Source organism: Dipodomys spectabilis, unplaced genomic scaffold (genome assembly GCF_019054845.1).
Source record: "Dipodomys spectabilis isolate Male_0828 unplaced genomic scaffold, ASM1905484v1 ptg000081l, whole genome shotgun sequence".
Classification (NCBI taxonomy): Eukaryota; Metazoa; Chordata; class Mammalia; order Rodentia; family Heteromyidae; genus Dipodomys; species Dipodomys spectabilis.
The window spans coordinates 11,978,524-11,993,855 of NW_024870758.1; positions in this window are offsets into that span (position 1 = coordinate 11,978,524).

Genomic DNA, 15,332 nt, shown 5'->3' on the forward strand with positions numbered 1-15,332 from the left:
CTGTACAGTATGTTCACAAATAAAATTAAATTAAAAAAAAATCAAAAAAAATAGTAGGAATGTGTGCCTCGACTGAATGACTTGGCAAAGTTGATTTATTGAATGAAATAGGAAACACATAAGGGAAATATCTCAGGGTCGAGGGGAATAGAAAGGACAATTATTTCTATTCTGGTGTCTAGGAAACATTTATGTAAAATGGTAAAAAATTTACAGGAAATACTGATCAAACACTCACCAAACAGACACAAAACCATGGTGAGTGAAATAGACTCACACGCAAACCCGAAGTTTAGAATTAAAAGTATGTGATGAGGAATAGAAGTTATGCTTATGGAGTAATCAAAGCTATCATATACTTGAAATGCAAAAACAGTATAGTAAAGCCAGAAGTTTGATGCTCCTCATTCAGAGTCTTTGAGTAGAAAAGCATGTGGAAAAAGTTTGTTGTGTTTGCATCTGGATTTCAGGAATACTATTTAACAAAGAACAATAGAGAACTTACATTATTGGTATGTCTGATCAATCTCTCTACAACATCAGCTTTCATTTTTATTAAAATAATAAATAAGGCTTGAAAAAATTGAGAAATATTTTATCATCCCCAATGTCATGTTAATGTTTGAAATATTTTTGATCTCCTGAATAACAAGTTCTGCAACAGAGAATTGGAACACTGTCTTCTGGTTTTCAGTTCTGATCATTACACAAAAAATATGAGAGATTTTATTGTACTTATAAAGATGTAAAAGTTATTAAATTTATGACTTAAACAATTGTAAAGGAGAGAGGATTTGAGATAAAGTAGGAAAGAAAAGGTTTTCACCAGAGCTGGAAAGATGGCTCAGTGGTAGAGTGCTTGCCTTGCATGCATGAGGCCCTGGGTTGGATTCCTCAGCACCACATAAGCAGAAAAAAAAAGTCGGAATTGGCACTTAGGCTCAAGTGGTAGAGTGCTAGCATTGAGGTGAAGAGCTGAGGGACAGCACCCAGGCCCAGAGTTCAGGCCCCACAACCGAACCAAAAAAACAAAACAAAACAAAAAAAAAAAAGAAAAAAGAAAAGGGTTTCACCAAAGCATGGTGAGGACATTATTTTTTCTTATATACTGGGAACCTCACAAGATAATATGTATAATTTCAAAAATTATTTAAATGTATCTCTTAGCAGTATTAAAAATCTCCTAGTTCATGGTACTGAAGTAGTATGCTTACTTTACATTGGTAAATAGAAGCATATAGAGATAGAATGAGTTAAAACAGAAAAGAGAATTGATAAGTGATTTTAAGTAGAGGAAAGGCTTAAATATACACTTATAACACTTATAATGGAGATCTAAGAGGAAGATATCACCTAAAACATACACTGAAAAATACAAATTTCCTTAAGCATGCTAAAGATATGTCAAGTATACATTTTTTAGATATGATGAAGAATAAAACATAGAGCTGAAAAGGAGAACATGAACCTAAGTGGAAAAATAATATGAGTGGAAAAATTGATATATAATTATTCTCTCATCTCTCAAGAAAATGAAGAGAATATTAGTTATACAGGTAAATCATGAATATGTAAACATATAAATTATCATGTGGTACTTGAAAACTTATTCTTTTTATTAATGAAAACTTATATTATAAAATGTTTTCCTTATTCAGAGCTTCCTCTTCTTCAAGTTGCAATATAGAGACTTCGTTCTGAAAACCAGCTCCTCAATCATTTATTATAAAGAAAAATCAGAGACAGAGACTCACTCTATTGTTATTTCCAATTTTAGTTCCAACTTATAGAAGATGAATTTTGTAGAATTTATCTATTTATAATTAATACTGGAACACCACATGAATTATCTAGTTCTTAAATCTTAAATATGAATGAAATCTAAGAATCTCTAGATACATGGGAAAATACAACATAATGGAAAGTAATGTGAAATCAAATAACCGTTAGAACTGATCTTTGATGAATAAAAGTTATTTTTAGAAATAGAAACTAGACAGAAATAGATATAACTTTTATAAACATTTGCAGTTTTTAAGAAGTCATGACAGTCATAGAGCAAAAAGAGAACTATAAAAAAGGATTAATAATTAAGCATAAAATGTTGTTAGAGTTACAAATGCAACTTGGAGAGGACTATCACTTGCCCAACCAAATGAAGGAAAGATTTTTATTTAGACATATTCTCTTACTGGACAAAGAAAGTGAGATTTCAATAATGATATGAATCAATACCAGCTTTTCGATTGTAGCTTTAGATTCTATGAATTTATGAAGTAAATTCTATAAAAAATTAAAGGCAAATGAACTTTTGAAGAGTATTTGATACCAAGAAATACTATTATCCTATTTGGTTTGAGATCCAACTGGGTAATGTTAGCCATGCAAACTTAGAATATTTGACTTCCAAGTAAATTGAAAAGTTTGCTGTTCTATTATTCATTTAAAAGAGAGAAGATATGAAAAAATAGGAAGATATGTGACATAAGAAACAGTGAATTTCTAACATGCCAAATGGACAGAATGCATAGATTATAAAAACAGCAACAACAAAGTATGTTCAAATTGAATAGAAATAACTAGAATGGTAGTAGAAAGTTTCTGATGCATAGAATATTCAAAAGAGAATTATTGGCCTGTTAAAAATTCACAAAGTCAAAACTTAGAGAAAAGTTATTGTCTTCTCAATTAGAAAAATAACAGGAGATTTTAAAAACAAAAAAGTAAAGAAATAAAATTTTTGCTCTGTTTTTTGGTCAATTTGTGCACAAACTTAGAGAGTCTATTTGTGTTTTGTGTAATGGAATTCAATTTCTGGTAACATAAAATATTTGTAAAGTTGACCAAAAAAAGCAAAATATCTGATGAAGCCTTAGTGAATAATTGGAAGCTTAAAATGCTTTAACACAATATAATATATTTTATATGAAATCTATGATGTTTATTCCTATTAAAGCATAGCTAGTCAAATTAAATGACAAATAAATAACTGGCTCTACATTTCAGTTCAGAAATATGTTAGTAGCTAATGAAATAATGTATATATAACATGCAGTTTGATAGCATTAATAATGTAATTATTTTGTGAAGCTAGCATATGTTATATTATGTATTTGTAAATCCTCTGCATCATATAAAATATGTACAATGTGTCAACATTGCTACATTTGATTTTCCAACTATTTTCATCTTTTCTTACCACAACTTCCTTCATTTGTAAAATACCAACTAGGGAGGGAAAACTTGGAAGAAAATGAAGGAAGAGGTAATATTGTTTAAAAAAATGTACTTATTACCTTATGTAACTGTAACACTTCTGTACTCTACCTCTGCAATATAAGTAAATTCATAAATTAAAAAAAATACTAATTAAAATAATTTGATTATTTTTACAATTGGAATCATTTTAAGACAAGAGCTGTGAAAAATTATTTTCACAAATTATAAAAACATCTAATTATTGTTTTCTATGTAGTGACAAGTTACATTTATTATTGACTGAATTTTGTCAATTAACCAGAATCATCAACTATGTTGAAACTTACATGATTAATGATTTTAGTTTTAATTTCTTAAATTGACATATTATTGAGAAATAACATAAACCAGGTTAGTAAATTCTTACTTAATTTTGATAATTTTAACAATGGATTACAAAAACTTGATAGATCTATTCAACATTTGGAAGACACCATCAGAAGGCCTAATCTGAGGATAATGGGTGTACAGCAGCACCTACAGACAGAAGTTAATGATCTAGGAAATTTACTTAACAGGATCCTAGCAGAGAACTTCCCAAATATGCAAAAAGATAGGCCTATTCAGATACAAGAAGCTTTTAGAACCCCAAATAGAGCAGACCAGAATAGGAAATCCCACTGTCACATAATAATCTGCACAGGATCAATTCAGACCAAGGAAAGGATCTTTAAAGATGTCAAGGAGAAAAGATTAATCACCTATAAAGGGAAACAATTAGAATATCCTCAGATTTCTCAGCAGAGACAATTAAAGCAAGAAGAGCCTGGAATGATGTATGCCATGCTCTAAAGACAAACAACTATCAACCAAGAATACTGTACCAAGCTAAACTCTCCTTCATAGCAGAAGGTCAAATAAAAACCTTCCATGGCAAAGAAAAACTGAAACATTCATCTCCACCAAACCAGCCCTACAAAAGATACTTAAAGATACCCTAAACATAGAAAACCAACAATACCATAATAAGGGCCAAGAAACCACACCCAAACTGAGAATCCAAGAACCATAGGAAGAACCCTGTTGTCGCAGCCTCTAAGAACATGGATAACATGGCAGGAACTACCAAACACCTCTCAGTCCTAACTCTCAACATTAATGGACTTAACTTTTCAATTAAGCGACAGATTGTCTAGTTGGATTAAAAATCAAGATATTTCTATCTGCTGTCTTCAATAGTCACACCTTGCCATAAAAAATAAAAAAAAAAACATATTCTGAAAGTGAAAGTCTGAAATAAAATCTACCAAGCAAAACGGTCCCCCAACAGGCAGGAATTGCAATCCTAATATCAGCTAAAATCAGCTTCAAATTAAAATTAGTGAGAAGAGATAAAGAAGGTCGCTACATACTAATTAAGGGATCTCTCCTTCAGGAGGATAAACAACGGAGCACCCAAATGCATCCAAGATTTTTAATGTTTGCAAAACCAAGACATAGAGACACCACCAAAATGTGCCTTCACAAAAATCTCAAAAATTAAGACAAGGTTAACTCCTGATTATAAAATTACTCTTGAGTATGGCTAGGAATAAGAAATGGGGTACAGATGACATTCAAGAAATTTTGACACTAGAGTAGTTTATAAAATTAGATTGCTGTGGACCTTCAGACCTCCTAGAGTACATTGTGTTGATTTCTGCTATAGTCTGTACCACAGTTCCTAAATTGAAAGCACAAAAAAATAAAATCTTCCTTGCTCCTATTGCATTCGTTTTTAATATACATAGTGAAAAAATGCAAAATATATTAAGGTCATAAATATATAATGATAATGTAAATGTACATCATGCCAATTTAGAAAATGCATGAATTTTTAAAATTTTTTAAAATATGTACTGACCAGTTACAAGAGATTGGCTGAATTTAGTGTCCCTCAATTTTTAAACAATCTCAAGTTCTATTTTCTTCTTCAGTTCTAGGGAAGACAGCATATAGATCATGCAGGTGGTGGCATCACTGGAGGCTCTCTTGATGGTATAGAGCTGCAATCTGTGAATCATTAACATTGTTGTAAATGTTAGTTGTCAGACTTTCAGTGTCATCTGAGACTTTACTCTTGCATTTTTCTCTATCTGCCATTGCCACAGGGGTCATAGACACTGTGTTGTTAAATATTCATAACATGGGTTGCTATTCTTTGATGGCTTTGGAAAGAGCATGGTCATTGTATCTCAATATAAGCCACTTGTTACATGGAAAAAGTGTGAGTGGAGTCAAACCATTATAATGCACTCCACCTTGCACAGAGTAAGGATACAGAAATAACAGATTAATTCATTGTCTCTGCTTCAGTTCAGGAGCTCTCTTAGTTGTAGAGTTTGGTGAAAGATATACCTTTATAAATACTTTCTCAATATAATAGCATACATTAAGTAATGTATCTTGTAGATTACTATAATATTAATATACATTTAAATGCACGTTGACACTATGTAAATATTTCAGTGTCAGTTTTATGACACAGCTTTTGTAGAAGTATGCATTTTTTTCATGGAAATTCTATAACAAATATCTGAAAACCTACCTTCAGTTTCTACTCTCAGTCACTAAATGTTAAAACATTTATCATATTAAATACACACTGAAACTGAAAGTATTCAATAGATACTGAAGGATAATCTCATCCATCTATATTTGTCTATCTAAATTAATAAATATATTTATATATATTATGCCTCAAGTGGTCATTTTGATCTTTTATTTATCTATCATGAACCTATTAAAGTACAATCATTAAAATGAATCTGCTTTAGATAAGTACATTAAAATATTTAAATCTTTACAAGTTTCAGAATCTTTTTTGCCTTTTCTATTTTAATCTATTTTGCTTATTATAGTGTTAGAAAATAAGATTAACTAAAAGTGTGCAAGTTGGAAAACTAGATGAGGGATGAAACTTATCATAATTGGATCGCTTTATTACAGCACCCTATTTTCTAATGTGCTTTCCTTCTTTTGGTGACATCTCTTCTTTCATGAATTCCATATATCCTAATGCAGCTCCAATTGTTCAGGAACTCTCATTCTCTCACATATTTTTGTTTCCATGTTATTTGAAAGTACATATTAATGAGGGCTTTGGCATTTAATAGGTCAGCATATGAACTCAGGGAAAACTTTAATGATGAATAGAGAGCATTGTAACAGAAGGAGAGAGATAAATATCCATAAGACTCTTCAGATAATGTCATGAAGAATGAATTTACCTACATTCATAATCATCTCTGAATATTAATGATACATTAGTTTGGGAAAAAATGAGTTTTTTATTTTACTGTTCTCAGTTATTTCTTTTTTTTCTTTCATTTTTTTTTTTTTTGGTTAATATCCTGTTGTCATTTTTTTTTATTTTGATACCCTTTGTCTCAGATATAAGTTTATCTGATTTGGGGAAGGAAAGGGGAATTACAGAAATTGTGGGACAAAGGGTGAATATTAAACAGAAAATCAAAAGATTAATAAATAAGTAATGCTTTTTTCTGGATTTTACCTATCTAACTGAAACTACTTACTGAAAGTACTATATTTCTTCAAATTTCTTCAAATTCTATCCCTTCTCTGGCCTATGAAATCCTTTCTGTAACTACAAATTAATTTTCACTTACAAACGATTTATTCAGTGGGGAATATGCATTTGATTTTACTTTTCTGTTTGGCTTCTTCCTTGCAATTTTATTATTTTTATATTATTCAGTGGTTAATGTGCACAAATAGTTTCTTATGTTACAAAAACATTCTGTTCCATAGATATACTTGTATCCATTCACCAGTTGTACAATTCCAGTTTCAGACAATTACAAGGATGCTGCTATGAATACTCAAGCGAGAGTCCCTGCAGACATATGTTTTTGGATTTGTTTCTCTTGAGAAAATAGTGAAGAATGGAATAGTTGAATGCTCTGTTGAGTGCATATTTAACTTTTTAAAAACTGCCAAAGGAAAGGGGGAAATAGAGGGATGGATGAGAATCTTGGAAGGGCTGACAATGGTCAAGATGCATGGTATTCATTAACACCTTCGTTAAATGGCAACCCTTTGGCACAAGTACTTAAAGATAATAAAAAATAATTTTAATTAATTAAAATCCATACTGCCAAATTGTTTACTAAAGAATACAATAAATATTCTCATCAAATGTGGAGGAAAACTAGGTGCTAATGGTTCACACTTGTAATTTTAGTGACTCAAAAGGGTGAAATATGAATATCTCAGTTCAAAGCTAGCTGGGGAAGAAAAGTCCATGATACTTATCTCCAGTTAACTACCCCAAAACTGGAAGTAGTGCTGTGTCTCCAAATGGTAGGGCACTAGCATTCATTGACAGAGCTTAAGAGCAGTGCCTAGGCTCCTAGTTCAAGCCCCATGACTGACAACAAACAAATAAACAAATAAAATGTGTAGCAAAATTCTAGTCACTTTTTTTTATCCTTTCCAGTACTTGGTTCAGTGAAAATATTTAACATTAACAGTATCGCTAGGTCCATGTTTAGTAATCACATTGTTACGGTATTATTATTTCTATGTTGATTTCTTTAAAAAGCAGAATATCTCTTTATGTATTTCTTATTTTTTGATAAATCTTTTGCTCATTAACTATGAAAAGGTTTAATTATTTTTCTTACTTTTTTATTATAAAAATGTGCTTTTATACAGTTTTTATTCATTGCTATTTGATAAACATTTTATAAATATTTGCTCTAATTCTTTTGTTTGTTTATAATTTATAAAGTAGTATAGTTGAAAAATTATATTGATTAAATCAGTGACCAAAATAGGAAATTTATAGTTTAAATGAGCTTGAGTATATGTTGAAAGCTGAGTCCTTATGCTTTCTTGGAGAGGTAGATGAAACCCTACCTAGAATTTGGTATGGTTATCAAGGCTGTTGATTCCATACTGGCTAAAAGGTCATGGAAAGGTCCCTAATTTATACAGCTGAACTTTCTGGGAAGATCAAAACCTACCTTTCAAGCAAGAAGGAGAGCAAGGCTAGAAGAAGGGTCTGGATACCCGATTGTGGTTAGACAGGGACCAAACTGAGGTCCCAATTTCTAACCATTGAGGTGCAGGGAATATGGAGTTTGAAATTCCTTTGGAGCAGAAGCAGGTTTCTGATAATCTTACACAAATGTGTAGTCATCATATGTAGAAAAAAAGGGCAACTTCCTTAAAAGCTGTCAACAAAATGTTTAAAATGATGTCTGTTTCTCATGGAATAGCTGCTAAATCTTTTCATTAATGATTGTGTAGTTTATTTCACTATGTAATTAAATAAAATTTTGTTTCATGCATTTAAAAAAAATCTGAGTCCAAGACTTAAGCTCAGTGCTTAATGCTATTGTTCACTAGCTAGTGTTCTACCAACCTGGCCACACCTCCATCCTCATTTTTGAGGTGATATTTTTATTGTAGTGAAAAGTCTTGTCCATCTGTCTTGGGTTTTTTTTGTTTGTTTGTTTGTTTCCTAAAAGTCTATTTTATCTAATTTTTTAAAAACAGCCACTCCAATTTTTCATGCTCTTTTAATTTTATTCTGTCATTTATATTCAAACATTATTGCTTTTATATTTAAAACATGTTCCTTATAGTCAGAAGACTTTTTACTTGTTATAGTCTTGCTTTTGTATAATTAGGTCATCCTAACTTTATATTACTATTGATCAAACCAAAACATATTTTATGTAATTATGTAGAATATGTCCACAGTTAGTTTCTCCTTGTTTTTGCTCATCACTCCTTCCTTCCTTCCTTCCTTCCTTCCTTCCTTCCTTCCTTCCTTCCTTCCTCCCTCTCTCCATTTGATTAAGTTAATATTCTTAACATTTCAGTCCAAATTCAAAGTTTGCTCTTTTTTTTGCTATATCTTCTGGTTGCTCTTTGTGTGTGAATATGCATGTGTGTCTTGATGAGAGACAGAAAAAATGAGAGCATTGTTGAAAAATCTCTATGCTTAATGCCTTTCAGTTTTATATAGTTTTATATAGTTGATACTGAAGAAAAGTCAAACCTATTTTAGGCTCTGAAAGTATCAGATTTCTATTTCATTTCCTATTGATACTTAAGTTATAGTTGTAAATTTACAACATATGCAGGATACCAGTGGCTCATGCATATAATCTTAGCTACTCAGGAGGCTGAGATCTGAAGATCATGTTTCAAAACCAGCCCAGGCAGGAAAGTGAGTGAGACTCTCATCTCCAATTAATCACCAAAAACCAGAAAGTAGACCTGTGGCTCAAGTGATAAGAAGTTAGCCTTGCATAGAAAAGCCCAAGGACAGCACACACGTCCTTTATTTCAGTCCCCAGAACAACCACACACACACACACACACACACACACACACACACACATACATAAATAAATATACAGTCATATAAATTAAGAATTTCACCAAAGAACATAATTTTCCATAAATAAACTTACAAATTTTAGAAGCCCATAAGATGTTATCAAATGGAACATTTGTATACCCATGTACAAGTGTATTCCACCCAAATACATTGTTCTTAAAGTTATTTACTATTTCCATATGTGTTTATTTCTAGAAGTTCAAATTTATCATTATTTTCCTTTCTTTAGAAAATTTATTTTTAATTAAATTTTTTATCATGAAAATACTGTACAGAGGGGTTACAGTTACATGAGCAAGGTAATGAGTACATTTCTTATCCAGCATTGTTGCCTCCTCCTTTGTTTTTCCCCTACCATTCCTTCCCCTCCCACCTCCTCAGCTACCCCCCCCCCAAATTGTAAAGTTCGTTTTTTGACATAGTGTCATGTGCATCTCATTGTTGCAATAGGTCAATCTATATCCCTATTTAAACAATTTGTTTTTCCCTTCCCCTCTCCAAATTATGCCAACAGCAAATGCAGTGTAAACAGGTTAAACTGTAGGGGAGGGACAACCAAAGCAGCAACAACAACAACAAAAATCACATGGTACCTTATAAATATGTTAGAAACAATAGCAAGGAAGAAAAAAACACTTGTGTCCCTATCTTGAGGTTCATTTTGCTTAACCTCATCTTATCTATTTAAACAGTTTATTTTAACATTTTTGAACAGTCTTAAAGGCCTAATGTAATTATATATAAATATATATATATATATATATATATATATAGCTATAGATAGATAGATTTTTTTTATTGTTGTTGGTCTTAGGGCTTGAATGATGGGCCTGGGCATTGTCCCTGTGCTCTTCAGCTCAAGGCAAGCACTCTACTGCTTGAGCCACAGCACCACTTCCAGTTTTCTAGTAGTTTATTGGAGATAAGACTCTCACGGACTTTCCTGCCCAGACCGGCTTTGAACCGTGATCCTCAGAGTAGCTAGGATTACAGGCATGAGCCACCAAGTGCCCAGCTTAATTTTCATTTTTGTGTCTTCATTTTACTTTCATTCTTAAAATCCATTGCCCATGTTGCTAATTATGGATTAACAGAACTTTATTTTCAGTTTTGAAAATGATTCTGTTTTCTGATCTCCAGTGATTTTGTTGACAAATGTAATATCATCTAGAATCATTATTCTCCTGTACCTATTATGCCACTTTCTCTAGGTATTGTTAATACAATTTCTTACTTCTGATTTCAGCATGTGCATTATGATAAATACTGGCGTGGTTTCTTCAAATGCTTTATGTTCATAATTCTCTGAGCTTTTTTCTTAATTTGTCAATTTATGTCCCCTACAAAATTGAGGACATTTTCATCTATTACCTCCAGCTTCAATGTTTCTTCCTATAGGACTCCAGGAATATATTTGTTTGACAATTCGACATTGTTGCAAAGGTCCCAGTCTACAATTTGCTTGAACTGCTTTTTTGTTTAAATCTTTTTTCTGTCCATTTCTTCTTTTTCTGCCATCATTGGTTTTTACTCAATGCATTGAGAGTTTTGTATTTTAGTTTGTGACTTTCATATATCAGAAAATTGTCGACAAATCCATGATACCCCTCTTTCTCTCTCTCTCTCTCACTCTCTCTCTCTCTCTGTCTCTCTCTCTCTCTCTGTCTCTCTCTTTCTGTGTCTCTCTCTTTTGTTGTTGGTTATTGTTAGATGTGGGGCTTGAACTCTGGGCCTGGGCACTGTCCCTTAGCTCTTCAGCTCAAGACAAGTGCTCTACCACTTGAGCCCCAGTACCATTTCTGATCTTCTTGTAGTTAATTGGAAATAAGACTCTCATGGACTTTCCTGCCCAGGCTGGCTTTGAATCATGATCCTCAGATCTCAGTCTCCTGACTAGCTAGGATTATAGGCATGAGCCACTAGTGCCCAGCAAGACTTATCTCTAACCAGCAAAAAGCAAAAGTGCAAGTCCTCAAATTCAAGCCCAGTGTGCATATACATCCTCATATAAATTGCTTCTCTGAATTTTATCTGCTATACAATAGCAGTAGTTTTGTCTAGTAGTATTTTTAGGTAGCAATATTTTAGTCCTTTTTTGTTGTTATCAATGGCATTCATGGGTTGTGATGGTTTACTGTAAAATACTAGGCAAGATAACCTCAAATATCGTTTTGGATCTAATCAGTGTATATGATCTGATTCTGAATATATAGGTCTTTTGGTGATTTGGAATATTATCTCTCTCAAAGAATATTGCCGAACAAAACATTCAGCTAAGGTAAATAAAAAATTAAAATCTACTCTTCCATTCAAACTGATGTAGCTATGTGACCATCTTGTTATATTTGAATGTTCTTTTTCTTGTCCAGGGATCATGCCATGAAAAATGAGGGTTAGAATTCTTCCAAGGACCTGAATTTCAATAAGACTAGGCAATCTTGAGTTTATTGTATACATTTCAGTAATTTTTCCCCCTTTGGTGGTCATGGCGTTTTAACTCAACCATGATCCCCACATCTCTGCTTACCAAGTAACTGAGGTTACAAACTTGAGCCACAACTCTTGGAAATGTTGTATTCTTGATTAAAATATTTTTATTCTGAATGTACTGTAGTTTTAGTGTGTGTGTGTGTGTGTGTGTGTGTGTGTGTGTGTGTGTGTGTGTGTGTGTGTGTGCGTATGTGTATGCCTGTGTCTAAACAGGATCCACCTAGATATGCCTGACTGGAATTCATTCCTAGATATCTGGGTTCATAGAAGCATTTACTTGAAAGCACTAAAATCATAGAAAACATGCCTGAGGAAACTGGCTGTTCTCAGATATAGATAAGGTAGAATAACAATCCTGAATAAACTCAAGTAGAAAGATATATAATTCCTTTCAAAGAAATTTGTATGTCTTACATATATGAATGTATCTGTACTGCTCAGGGCCATCACAACCTCAGCTTCTTGTTTGAAGGTTAATTTTAATAAGGCCCTGTGGGTACCTGGCCCCATGTCAATTTGCATGGTTGAATAAATCTTCCTATACAAATCTCTTGATAAACAATTTCAGGGTTTCTCAGCCTGTGCAGTCACAATAATTAACCTAAAATTTCTGTTGTCACATAATTCTGTATTAGCTAAGGGGACAGGGAAACATCTGGACCCTATCATCTATAAAATAACTCTTCATTTCATGAAATTTCTATTGTTCCCCTCAAACCATTTCTTCTCCAGATTAGGCAATGTCATTTTCTTTCTCCATGGCTCCTATTTTTCCAGTATTTTTCTCATATTCATTTGTTTTTACCCCTGTTGGATCCTTTTCATTGATTGGTGGAGCATTATCTTGCTTTGAATTTGTGAAATTCTGGAAAAATTTAATCATTCAAATTGGTCTTATCTAGTGCTTCACTCTTCTCAACTCTTTTCTATTTCTGAGTTTCACAGGTTATGTATCTATTTACATACTTAGAATGTCTTCTTCTCCTTTCTTCCTCTGAGTGGCACTGCATTGCTTTTCAAAACACTAGGATTAACATCAACTTGTGACTATAAAGGAAAAATGATAGAATGACTAATACAGTAAATATTTCTAGGCAGGCCCCAATGGCTCACACCTACAATCATAGCTACTGAGGAGGTTGAAACATAACGATCCACTTCAAAGCCAGCCTGGGGAAGGAAACTCTGTGAGACCCCTATCTCCAATAAACTACTCAGAAAATGCCTGATGTTGCACTGTGGCTCAAGTGTCTGTAGAGCACTAGTCTTGAACAAAAAGAAGGTCAAAGACAGTGTGCAGGCTGAGTTCAAGCCCCAGGACTGCTCCCACTCCTCACTCTCCCCACCCCCCAATAAAAGAAAATACTTCCAAACTAATATTAGTGTTTTACAGATCCCACGTAACAAGGATTCATCACTGAATACCCTTTTCTTAACAAGGAAACACATTTAGCAAGGTTCTTCATGATGAGATCTACTGCTAATAGAAGAGATTAAGAATTGAGTTGCTTATGAATAGATGCAGCTGAAGGAACAGCTATTCATAATCAGTTTTAAAAAGCAACTGAATGGCTACACATTCTAGCTCAGAGCTGTGCTAAAATATGCAATGGTTGTGGAAAATTGAGGTCATTAGCTCAACAACACAGGCCAAAAGAATACATTTTGCCTGAAACATATAAATAATTGTGGCAAAGGTTTTATAGGAACATCTGGCTGAAGAATCTACTTCATTGAAATTTAGAGGCAGAGCCTTACGTGAGTCTCAGCATCAACAGGGTTAATATTTCCAAGGAAGTCCAATGTTAATATCTGCAGAATTGCAGTCCTCCTAGATGGCATGATCAGAAAAAGGGAAAAAATGTTTTAAAAACTATAAGAATCTTTAGACAGATCTAAAATTCTGGTCTGGTATTGCCATCCTAATTGACCTCTTCAGTGAAGGAGGGAGACAGAAGAAAGTCAGAGTGGAAGTCGACTCAGAATGTTAACCCAGACTTCTTAATAGTAAGTTGCTAATTATAATTACACAAAGACAACTTTATTAAATCATTTTGTCTGTACTATTTTCCCTCACAATTATATTCTGTACCTTCACTGAGCAAATCAATGTAATACGATGCACTGTGAAAAAAATATACTCTGAATTAAAGTAGAAGAAGGAATCACCCTACAATTGGAAAACTTTTGTGTTTCTTCCTTTCAGAAATGGAAATTGCCAGAGATAAATTTATAGGTTTTCAATTAATTAATTCATCACAACAATTACTTTAGCTTATTAATTATTTGACTACAGTATAATTCATATTATTTGGATTCTAAATTCAAAGCAAATATTTGCAAAGCATTAATAAATCCTTATTGATCAAAACCAGTCAGTGTTCCCTGGGAGATAGACCAGTATATTTCTAATTGCTGTATTTCTAGCATTTTCATAACTGTTGGAACAGTATAGAAGACACAATATACATAATTGTTAGATAATTGGAGAGTAATAGCAACTTTTCTACTATAAATTATGATTATATTTTTTGAATTTCATCTGAAAATAATGACTAGACATAGAACCGATCTCTCGTGTCCACTTAAACGTTCTAAAGTAACTTCTTTCTATATCTTGATTCCTATTTACTTCTAGCCTGATTTAAATTCAACCCAAATGAAAACCAATTAAAAAATAAAAAATCAAGGCTGAAGATCACAGTTGAAAGACAGCCTGGGCAGGAATGTTCTTGAGACTCTTATCTCCAACTAACTACCAGAAAACTGGAAGTGGTACTGTGGCTCAAGTGGTAGACACTAGCCTTGAGCTGAAGAGCTGAGGGATAGTGTCTAGCTCAGACTTCAAGACCAACTACAGACAAATAATAATAATAATAATAATAGAATTCTCCTACTCAGTAATTGATTTAAAACTATTTTGTGATATAGCAGTATTTATAAGAGATACTAAATGTTGCAACTAGGAAAAAGAAACTAAGTCCAGTGCTTATATCTTACACTGCTTTTGATCTATAGGAATTTATTTCTAATGTACAACTTTGAGATAAGTATAATAAAGATGAATGCCAACATGAACACAAATTGTTCATCTAAATGAGGAGGTTTCTCCAGGAAAGAATAAGGTCTTTCATACCTCTTTATTTTCTTCCTTTGTCTTATCTCTTTACTACCCTACCTGTAACGTTGCAGGTGTATGACAAACTCAAACTAGCCAGCCAAACAAGTC